The sequence below is a fragment of the Petromyzon marinus genome, chromosome 55 (assembly GCF_048934315.1).
Source record: "Petromyzon marinus isolate PM22_M1 ecotype Great Lakes invasive population chromosome 55, UKy_Petmar_22M1.pri1.0, whole genome shotgun sequence".
Lineage (NCBI taxonomy): Eukaryota > Metazoa > Chordata > Hyperoartia > Petromyzontiformes > Petromyzontidae > Petromyzon > Petromyzon marinus.
In genome coordinates, this window is record NC_133721.1 from 768,550 (window position 1) to 779,512 (window position 10,963).

Genomic DNA, 10,963 nt, shown 5'->3' on the forward strand with positions numbered 1-10,963 from the left:
TATCCATAACACAGGTTTTTTGGGTTAGATCGCGTAATAAATATTTAAATGTGTCGGTAAACCCACCACCACCCGACACAGCCAATTCGAAAGGTTTGTCACATTAACAGAACGTGCCAATTCGTTACTAGTAACATCACACCAGTGTCTTGGAGAGCAAAGCCCCAACATTTACAATCTGAGTACAATGTTTCACCAGTAATTACAACCAGCTTCATCAGGCGACAGCCAGATTCGTGGAGAATCCTCGTTCCTTAATGCGCATGCATAATGTGTGTTGATTAACATATAAATAACCCAATCGGCAATGGATACCCGTAGTCATATGCATTCATTGATTCCCCTCCCAATTCGCGAAAGAAGTGCTCACAAGTGATGGCTGTCGCCTGATGAAGCTAGTTAGTGCTGGGGAAATGTTGTACTTAGATTGTAAATGGTGTGGCTTTGCTCTCCAACACACTGGTGGACTGTACTAGTAACGAATTGACATGTTCTGTTTATGTGACAAACCTTACTAATTGGCTGTCGGGTGGTGGTGGGTTCAACAACACATTTATATATTTAAACGATCTAACCCATAAAACGTGTATTATAGTTGAAAACCTACAATTGTGCCAAGTTTGGCCTGTCGGAGTGGGCCATTAGGGTGGCCACTCGGAGGGCAAAGCTCTGGGGAATCCGAGCAAGAGCTTCGAAGTATGATTGTGCACGGTGACACCCGCAGGGGTCTCGTGATGGATGGCAAATGGAAGATATTTTTTTTATCGCGAGAGGATTCCCTGCAAGGGATGTTAGGTTACTTATTCTTGTGAGGATGCCATTTACTGTATGAAGGGGCAGCGGTCAGCTGCATAGAACAGAGTATAAAATTCCCCGAGCTGTTGCTGTTTAAATCGTCGGTTTAATGAAGAATTTCACCTCAAGTATTTTTTACACAGCTACCCCACCCCTCATCGGACTCTGTGCAATCACACAAGGAATGTTTTTGGAAAAAATGTCGGTGTCAGAATATTTTAAGGTTTAATCGTTTACAAATGCGCATTTCGTTACAGCTTCTCTTGTCCTTTAGACGTGCAAAGATAATTTCTGACAAAATATTGACACGTTTTCAAATTGTTTCGTAAATGGTTATAACTTTGCTTACGTATATACAGTACTTGGGCAATAATTCTGAGCTCCTGGAGTAGTGGTAAAGATTTAAGGGAGTTGATGTCTTTGCGACTTTGTGTAAATGTGTTTTACATTTTTTAGCTGAATCGTATATTCACAAGCATGTACACATGAGTTATACGCGTTTATATACAAAATTAAACCGATTTCTTTTCCATGCATCTTCTGTTATTTTGGTTACTTTAAGTTACGTTTTCCACTGCTGGATGAACATCTCGCCACGTGATGTTGGATGTCAGGTTTAGTTTGACCATACTTCACCATGCTGGTCACTGTTGGATGATAATAATGTCCACTTGCAATGCACCACCGCGCAGTATTCACTCGCCTTCGAATCGAGTCCTGCACCGCCGTTTCACATGCAAATTTGATTCTCAATCCCTGGGCCAACTTGCTCCTGATTAGCATGCGATTTGCCACATTTCGATCTCGGAGGTGATTAAATGCGCCGGCTTCCAGGCTTGTTGAGCCGCTCGGAGCCCAATTAACGAAAATTGTTGCCAAAGCAAAAGCGTGAGCTCGAATGTTTGTCCGTGTTCTTTTCAAACCACCAGTCGAACGCCGGCCTCTGCCCACTCCGACCGTGCGGAGGCCCTGGCCGTCGGGGAGGCCCTCATGGTGCCTCACGGCAAACGTGGGGCCCGGGTGGGCGCGTCGACGGTTGATCGCGTACAGGCGGTGCAACTCCCACAAATGAAACATCACACCTTGCTGATCTCGTGTCCAGGAGCATAAACGATCATCACGCAAACTCCGGTCATCCTCGCAGCAGCAGCTCTTGGCCATCGAACAAAGACGATCACCGCTTCCTTCCGATATTAGAAGCCACGAGCTATGAACGACTCGGAGGTTCGAGCAACCACAGCCGAGTGGGAAGGCAGCAGCAGCCCAGGCGGTGAGCCAGCTCCAAAATCCCCCAAGCACTGAAGTTCTCGATTTAGTACATTGAAAAACACGACGGTAAGTGAAACAACGTAAATCGAAACCAATTTTGCCATTCACTTGAGGGGCCGTCCATGAATGACGTCACGCAATTTTTGACCTCTCGTCACTCGGCGTCACAAAAAGTCAGACCCCCCCCTCAAATATGACGTCACACAGGTCTGCCCCCCCCCCAAAACCATATTTCCATTTTGAAAATAAAACATGCTTCAACTATTGTCATTGTAGTGCATGGCGCTGCACTGATGTTGTAGGAGTGTTATAACAATTAGTGTTATAACAATTCTATACTTAAAGTTGCGCATTTTGATGTGACGTCACATTTCTCAAACCCCCCCCCTCCCCCTCGTCACACATCGTCACAAATGTCTGACCCCCCCCCCCCCCCCCAAGGTGCATGACCGCGTTACCGTGTTCATTCTGTGAAGGGATGAGGAAAAGGAAGAGGGAAAAGCATCCAGCGTCGCCGCACGCAGGCAAGGTGTTTATCACACAGTGGTCAAAATATAAAAATACATATATGTAGTGGGTTCCACGGAGACTGGAGACGTCTTTAGAGGCAACGCAGTTTATTGGTAACTATGAACAGAACTCCCCTTAACTCCCACTATCTAGGGAGGTACAGCCTCCAGGCTAGCGTGCCCTCGCACTGATCAAACCTGGCTCTCAGCCCTCTGGCTATCTGTGCCCTAGGGGAGGATAACTGACCCGACCCAGCCAAGGTACGGGTCCTGACCACTGGTCCGCGCTCGGCCCCGACCCTTATAAGGATGTCGGGTCCCAGGGTCCTAGCTAGGCTGGTCTTCTGTTCTTCCTCTTCGGAACACTGCCCCGAGCTGTCCCAGAGGTGCCCCTTTAATACACCTCTCGGGGGCTCTCCACCCCCGGTACCGCCCCCTCTCTAGAACCTTCCAGGGGGCTCTGGAAGAACCCCCCAACCCCTCACCTGGGGCCTGGCTCTCTCTGTCCTTCCTCAGCTCAGGGTGGCACCCCCTATGGGCTTGTGCCCGCAACTGCAGGTAAGTATACCGATGGTATAGGATGTGCATTTATTACGCTACATCTATGCGAGAGAGGTTGTGGACAAGAGTCTGCTCTGCGGGAAGCAAGCATTGCCATACGAATGAGATGAGCTCGCGTTCGATGCGGGCAGTCTTGAGGACGACCGTCGACAGGCACGCGTGGAGGCACGCCGTGGTCACAGCGCAGCGCCGACTCGTGTAGGTGGTGATGGCTCAGTTGTAGAGAGGAATGCCGGAGCTTCGAGCAGATGTAGCCGAATGTAGGAGAGAGCATCTTGAGGAGCGTTGCCCTCGACCCCCTCCGGGAGGCCGTATGGTTTACTTGGCACTCCCGTCCCTTAGAGTCCAGTCTGATGTAAGCCTCCTCAGGTTCCAGCAGCCTGGCTTGGTAGGTCTTCATTGCACCGCTCTGCTCGTCTAGCATAGTCTGAAGGGTCATATGTGGCTGCCTCCTGAATCTTCACCCTCCTGCAAACCTTACTCGACATCTCGTTGAGGACCCGAAGAAGGGCAGTATTCTCTTTGTTTTTTTTTTTACAAAAGGGCTTGTAAGAGCTCTCCTTCCTCCCACCGGGATCTCTGGTGTCAACTTGAACGGGGGGGGGGGGGGGGGAGACAAAGCTATGGCTTTTTTCCCAGGGGATCTGTCTTCCATGGAGCACAAAGATACAGGCGGAAGGTCCCTTTGGCCTAGCCATGAGGTCAGGCTCGAGTTGCTTACTGAGGACCCTACACCTAAGCAGGCTGTGGATCGCCCTAGGAAGCTCCAAAGTAGAAAACCAGCTTTCCAAGGCCCCCTATAAAGTGCCTGAGGCCAGGTAGAAAAATAAGAAAACTATCAAACAGGAAAGCGAGTGGTTATGTTGGGTCGAAAAAGGTAATGTTCTAATGTAGGGGTTGGAGCGGTCATTGCTGCTTACTCGGCCATGACGTCACTGTAACTCGTTTGATTTACACTTTTAAAATACAAAAATCACGACGTGTACTGAACATATTATTCCAAATCGGTTTTACCACCACTACCACCATGACACAGTGGCAAGGCTGGCACATCGCAGTGCAGCTGCTAGGCTGAATCATATGAATAAATATAATAAAATCTATAAATATCCTTTATGTACCCAGGAGAGCCACATTGAGTCTCGAGACTCATTATTAGCTCCGTGCTGCATTAAGATGTTTGGACAATTTCAAGCATCAGGGTTCGGCACGTAGGAGGAAACCGGAGAAACGCGCAGATGTTGTGAAGCTGGCTTGGTGGTAGAAGTCAGTCCAGAACATTTGGCCCCACACCTATCACTGTAACGAATCAAGTGTTCTACGGTGGCATTCTAAGCGAGGACTGATTGTATTAAAATCTACTTTGATCTACTAATCGTAATGTATCAATAATGTTAACGTGTAACATGCCCCACGGTTTTTCTTAATCTGGAAGGAGAGAACAACGGATGATCTGTGTGCTGATGATGTTGGTGATGATCTCGTAATGGCTGTTCACTTCGAGGAGTGGGAGAGTCTGATGGTGAACCTGGATCGTGCCAATAAGAGGTAGGGCCTTACCATTCGCCCTACCAAATAAATCAAAGCAGTACCTGCCTTGATATTTTGTATGTCTTCAAGGACTCCACCCCCTCAACTCCGCATGATAGGTAGTTGTGGAAATAGTGGAGGTATTCCCATATCTGGGCAGTTGTTCATGACCAGCTCCAATTTCAGAGCGAAGGTCTTACTCTGAATTAGTTCAATGGCATATCCTTTTTTCAGCTGCATAGCGCTGTATAAAAGTTACATGGCCTATCACTTCATAAAAAGCTCTGGTTCTTTTCTGCCAAACTTGTCCTCTCCCTCCCAGCTATAACCTCCCGAAAGCAACATGTGACCTTTGTTTTGGCGTGACAAACACCAGTGAAAGCAAAACACCGAAAGTGTAATGACTACACGTAATGCAAGAATCTCAGTTGTATTTCTCAACGGGTATTGAATATGAAGTCCCAGGAGGGGGTGTCGATGCATCTCCCAACAGCATCCCTGGTGGTGCTGGGGAATGTTGGTGGGAAAAGCCATTAGGCTGATGTATTTAAACATCGTATTCTGATTTATGTGGAGACACAAAAAGCGAGTTATGCTTCTACAGTATTTGCTTGTGCAAAGCATGGACAATCATTGCCACAGAGAAAGAATCAGCTCGGTGGCTAGGAGATGTTAACTACCTCACCTGGTATGGAGGAGACCGAGGGTTTGATCCCGACTCTGATGCCTTTATAAGGAATACCTTGGATATCGATGTGGTTAAATTTTTGGAAAGTGCAGCAAAAGCCAAAAGCGTGATATTCAATACTTAAGCTTGACCTAAATAATGAACTTACATACACGGCAACCAAAAATAGACACATCACAATAGAAATGTGCTGTACTGAATGCCAAATTTACTACTATAATGAGCCAATAATGTCTGTGTCCCGCACGTGACGTCACTCCACGTCGAGCAGGCCCCCTCATTAATACTCATGAATAGACTAATCTCTCACAATACAAAGGCCACTGCCACATCCATTGACATGCTAATCTTACAATACAAAGGCCACTGCCCCAGCCTCTGTGGTTGGACCATCTCTAGCTCCACCCACCTACCTTGATGCACTCATCTCAGGCCTATATAAGACCTTGTCTCAGCAACTTTCGGGTGACGTCACTCCACATGGGGGGGTGGGCGAGGTGCCTCCTCCCCCCTCCTCAGCGTCAACTTAGAAACTCACTACAAAGGCAGAACCCTCACGTCACGCGATCTCCCTAACGCTATTGAGACATCGAAGTAGAAAGGACGTCATGATGAACAAGGGATTATAACCTTTAAATGAAATAGGTCTGTCACCGCGGCCTTACAAATTGCACACAAATGGATGCAATGAATATCACTTCGCGGTCTGATTTACTGCAATAGATTTACTGCAATACACCCATCCTTGGACGGGCAAAAGGCTAGTAAACAAATAATCCCCTCGCCCGCTCCCCACAACGATATCACACAATGATACAGTATCTCCTTGTACAGTATACCCGCTAAAGACCAAAACTAATCCCCATGATAGGTAAATTGATATACATAGAGCTTGCCGGCGATAGGTCTAAACCACGAACTATGAATTCGTGATATTCAAGGGTCTCCCGTATTTGGAGTGTGCATGTTCTCCCCATGGTCACGTATCCTTTTCTCCAGGTCCTCTGTTTTTTTTCTCCACATCTAAAAACATGCGTTAAGATAATTACTGCTATAAATATTCACAAAAGCCACTACGTTGAGCAACCATATGTGGCCAGGCTGCTTCTGGAAAAGAGCTATATATCTCAGTGGGCCTTACCTGGTCAAATAAAAATAGGTCGCTTACAGGAGCTGAATGGATTGCCACATCACAGGGACGCAAGGAATCGCAGCATGGAGAGGGCTTCATCCAGCAGTGGATTGATCCTGGTTTATGTTTTGCAAATAGTAAACTTCAGCGTGCACTTCCAAATGAAGGTGTTTAAAGTGTCTGTTTATCTTATTTGGTTCTTTCGGTAAAGTCACGTAGAATGAGAATAAAATAAAAATAAGACAATAACATTCTCACGACGTTTCGGCCACAACACAAGCGGCCTTCTTCAGGTGAAAGAACAGAACTGTCGGGACGACAGTGCTTCAATGAATGCTGCTGAGATTCGTGGCGTCTTTTAAACTCGGTGATAGGTGTGAATGACCTAGAAAGCAGGAGAATTTAGCATTGAAATAGCTAGGGATTAGCTTGTGACAAAAAATAGCTGTGTTAAAGTCAAAGTTTACATATCAACAGAGGCATTTAGTATATGGACGCTAAAGGGCCTCCAACTACCCAACTATCATACAGTAAACCAATGTGAGAAAAAAAAGAAGTCTATATTACATCAGTATAATTATTGTACTTGATATGTTCTTCAATAAGCTGAGCTATTAATCACAAAGCAACTGGGTATACACTACACTATATAAACAGGTCCCTGCAGGGTGGGCTGGTAGGAACATTGGAATTTTGTCTATTGCAGGCTGGTACACTCAGTTTACAACTTCGTTCCTTCCAGTATTAATACCATATAGTAAAAGCAATGAAAACCCAAATATAAACTACCTCAATGTTATCAATAAACTCTATATACTCTCCAATCAGCTGAGCCACCAACAATAAGTCGTTATATATCACAATGCCATATTGCGAAAAATGGCGTTTTTTCTTCCCATCAACGACCAGCACCACGGACAACGAACGAGCTTCGTTCAGACGGACGACTCAATCCATGCTCGGGAACGGAAGAGGGAGAGAGACAGCCATAATGCGTTGTTATACTCCATGTTATAACCCATACCATTAACCGTGGTGTGAGAGGTATTAAGAGGCAATATCAGCGAAAGAGCTGCGGTCTGACGGTAACCGTGAAATACAATTAATGAAGAACCATTGGAAAGATGTTTTAAACCATTTTGGAACTTCATTAAATGTATTGGCTGGTTGGGGAGGCCATATTAAGTTTGCGGGGTCTGAAACTCCAGGCCAAACATAAATAAACTTCCGTTATCTCCGAAAAAGTAAGATGGATTGATGACCAAGCTGTGGAGGTCTGCCTAAATTTATAAGATGTCCATTGTTTCACAAGAGATAGCATGAATCGGATAAGAAATACACTATTAATTCTTATACACTGGTCCATTCATACAATTAGTATATTAGTGGGCTACATTAGAGAAGATGAAGGGAGGAGAGGAGAAGAGGAGGGCCGGGGTGCCCGGAGCCCAGAGAGTGCCCAGAGGGGCCAGAGAGCCAGGGGCAACCCTGATGTTTATGTTGGCTGGATAGCATGTGCTCCCGTGCATGTGAGGTTGCTCTCAACAGAAGTCGTTCCTTGCACGAGATTGGCTGAAACGCTGAGTAACCACTCAGAGGTATAGTGGTTAAGCAGTGGAGACGGTATAGTGGAAAAACTGGAGATTTCTGAAGCAAAGTTTAAGATTTGCAGTTGTCAAATTATATTGAGCCGATCCATATGGCAAGTGAAAGAAAGAAGACTTAAAGTGTGTTGCTAAAAAAATCTTGGAGGAAAGAGAGGATACATGTGTGCCTCTTGGAGAAGGAAAGGCATTGCTCAAAACTGTGCTGCAAGGTCACGTGCCATGAATCACATGAGTTTAAAAAACGTGACTGTAAACCAACAAGCTTGTGAATAATATTCATGGTGAAGACACCTCTATACGTTGGATGCTGCACTTTGTCTTTTCATAAATGTCATATTGTGCACTGGGTTATGCCTTATTAACCTAAATTCTGAATTTAGCTATTCATGTATTTCTATTACAGTATCACATATTCTTTGGACCAAGTGTCAATTGCCAATTTGATGACTGGTACTCTGATTATTTTTTGCAAATAAGGGACTTGTTTTATTTAAAATGTGTCTGTGTGTGTAGTTGAACAGTGTAACAAATCCATGCGTTACATGTGTAGTGTTGCAGCGCCGACCTGGGCAAGGCCTATGATACAATCAGTAGGCCAGGGCTCTGGATTGTTATTCGTGTTTTCAGAGTTCCTTACCCTCTGCTCACAATGATTAAGGACCTTCACGATGGTCGGCAGGCCCGGATAAAGTTGCGTGCCCGGGAGTCAGAGCAATTTCCTGTTTACAGTGGGGTGTGACAGGGATCTACAGTGAGGGAAAAAAGTATTTGATCCCTTGCTGATTTGTACGTTTGCCCACTGACAAATAAATCATCAGTCTATAATTTTAATGGTACGTTTATTTGAACAGTGAGAGACAGAATAACAACAAAATCCAGAAAAACGCATGTCAAAAATGTTATAAATTGATTTGCATTTTAATGAGGGAAGTAAGTATTCGACCCCCTCTCAATAAGAAAGATTTCTGGCTCCCAGATGTATTTTATACAGGTAATGAGCTGAGATTTTGAGCACACTCTTAAAGGGAGCGCTCTTAATCTCAGCTTGTTACCTGTATAAAAAAACACCTGTCCACAGAAGCAATCAATCAATCAGATTCCAAACTCTCCACCATGGCCAAGACCAAAGAGCTCTCCAAGGATGTCAGGGACAAGATTGTAGACCTACACAAGGCTGGAATGGGCTACAAGACCATTGCCAAGCAGCTTGGTGCGAAGGTGACAACAGTTAGTGTGATTATTCGCAAATGGAAGAAACACAAAAGAACTGTCAATCTCCCTCGGCCGGGGGCTCCATGCAAGATCTCACCTCGTGGAGTTGCAATGATCATGAGAACGGTGAGGAATCAGCTCAGAACTACACGGGAGGACCTTGTCAATGATCTCAAGGCAGCTGGGACCATAGTCACCAAGAAAACAATTGGTAACACACTACGCCGTGAAGGACTGAAATCTTGCAGCACCCGCAAGGTCCCCTGCTCAAGAAAGCTCATATACATGCCCGCCTGAAGTTTGCCAATGAACATCTGAATGATTCAGAGGACAACTGGGTGAAAGTGTTGTGGTCAGATGAGACCAAAATGGAGCTCTTTGGCATCAACTCAACTCACCGTGTTTGGAGGAGGAGGAATGCTGCCTATGACCCCAAGAACACCATCCCCACCGTCAAACATGGAGGTGGAAACATTATGTTTTGGGGGTGTTTTTATGCCAAGGGGACAGGACAACTTCACCGCATCAAAAGGACGATGGACGGGGCCATGTACCATCAAATCTTGGGTGAGAACCTCCTTCCCTCAGCCAGGGCATTGAAAATGGGTCGTGGATGGGTATTCCAGCATGACAATGACCCAAAACACACGGCCAAGGCAACAAGGGAGTGGCTCAAGAAGAAGCACATTAAGGTCCTGGAGTGGCCTAGCCAATCTCCAGACCTTAATCCCATAGAAAATCTGTGGAGGGAGCTGAAGGTTCGAGTTGCCAAACGTCAGCCTCGAAACCTTAATGACTTGGAGAAGATCTGCAAAGAGGAGTGGGACAAAATCCCTCCTGAGATGTGTGCAAACCTGGTGGTCCAACTACAAGAAACGTCTGACCTCTGTGATTGCCAACAAGGCTTTTGTCACCAAGTACTAAGTCATGTTTTGCAGAGGGACCAAATACTTATTTCCCTGATTAAAATGCAACTCAATTTATAACATTTTTGACATGCGTTTTTCTGGATTTTGTTCTTATTCTGTCTCTCACTGTTCAAATAAACCTACCATTAAAATTATAGACTGATCATTTCTTCGTCAGTGGGCAAACGTACAAAATCAGCAGGGGATCAAATACTTTTTTCCCTCACTGTATGTGAGAAGTCTGTGGGTCGCAACATCACGTACGGCTGGAAGTAGGACATTCCAGACTAAGAGGGTTCATGATGGCAATGTCAACGACACTGAACCAGCCAGCACAACTCACTGCCAATAACACATATCCACATAATTCACTCTTAAGCAATTGTTCAATCAATTAATTGAATCAATACAATTAAAACCAAAGAATCTACCAGAACAAACACTTCGCACTCTCCTCCGTCAGCCACCTGCATCGACAATAGAAACGCATCAGTCCAGCAGTGGATAAAACCTGGCGTGGGAGGTATGGGGGGGGGGGGGCGGCTTACACTTGCGGTGGACAGCAGGGGGGTGGCTGGATGCAGTAGCCATCGCAGATCAAGCGGTAGAACTTGTCATCGACTGCCATGCGCCAGGGTAATGGGCCTCTCCTACACCCACACACATCACACTGAGCGGCACACACGTCACACCGAGGAGCACGCACGTCACACACCGAGCAGGTTGCACAGGTCTCCTTTATCAAGACAAAC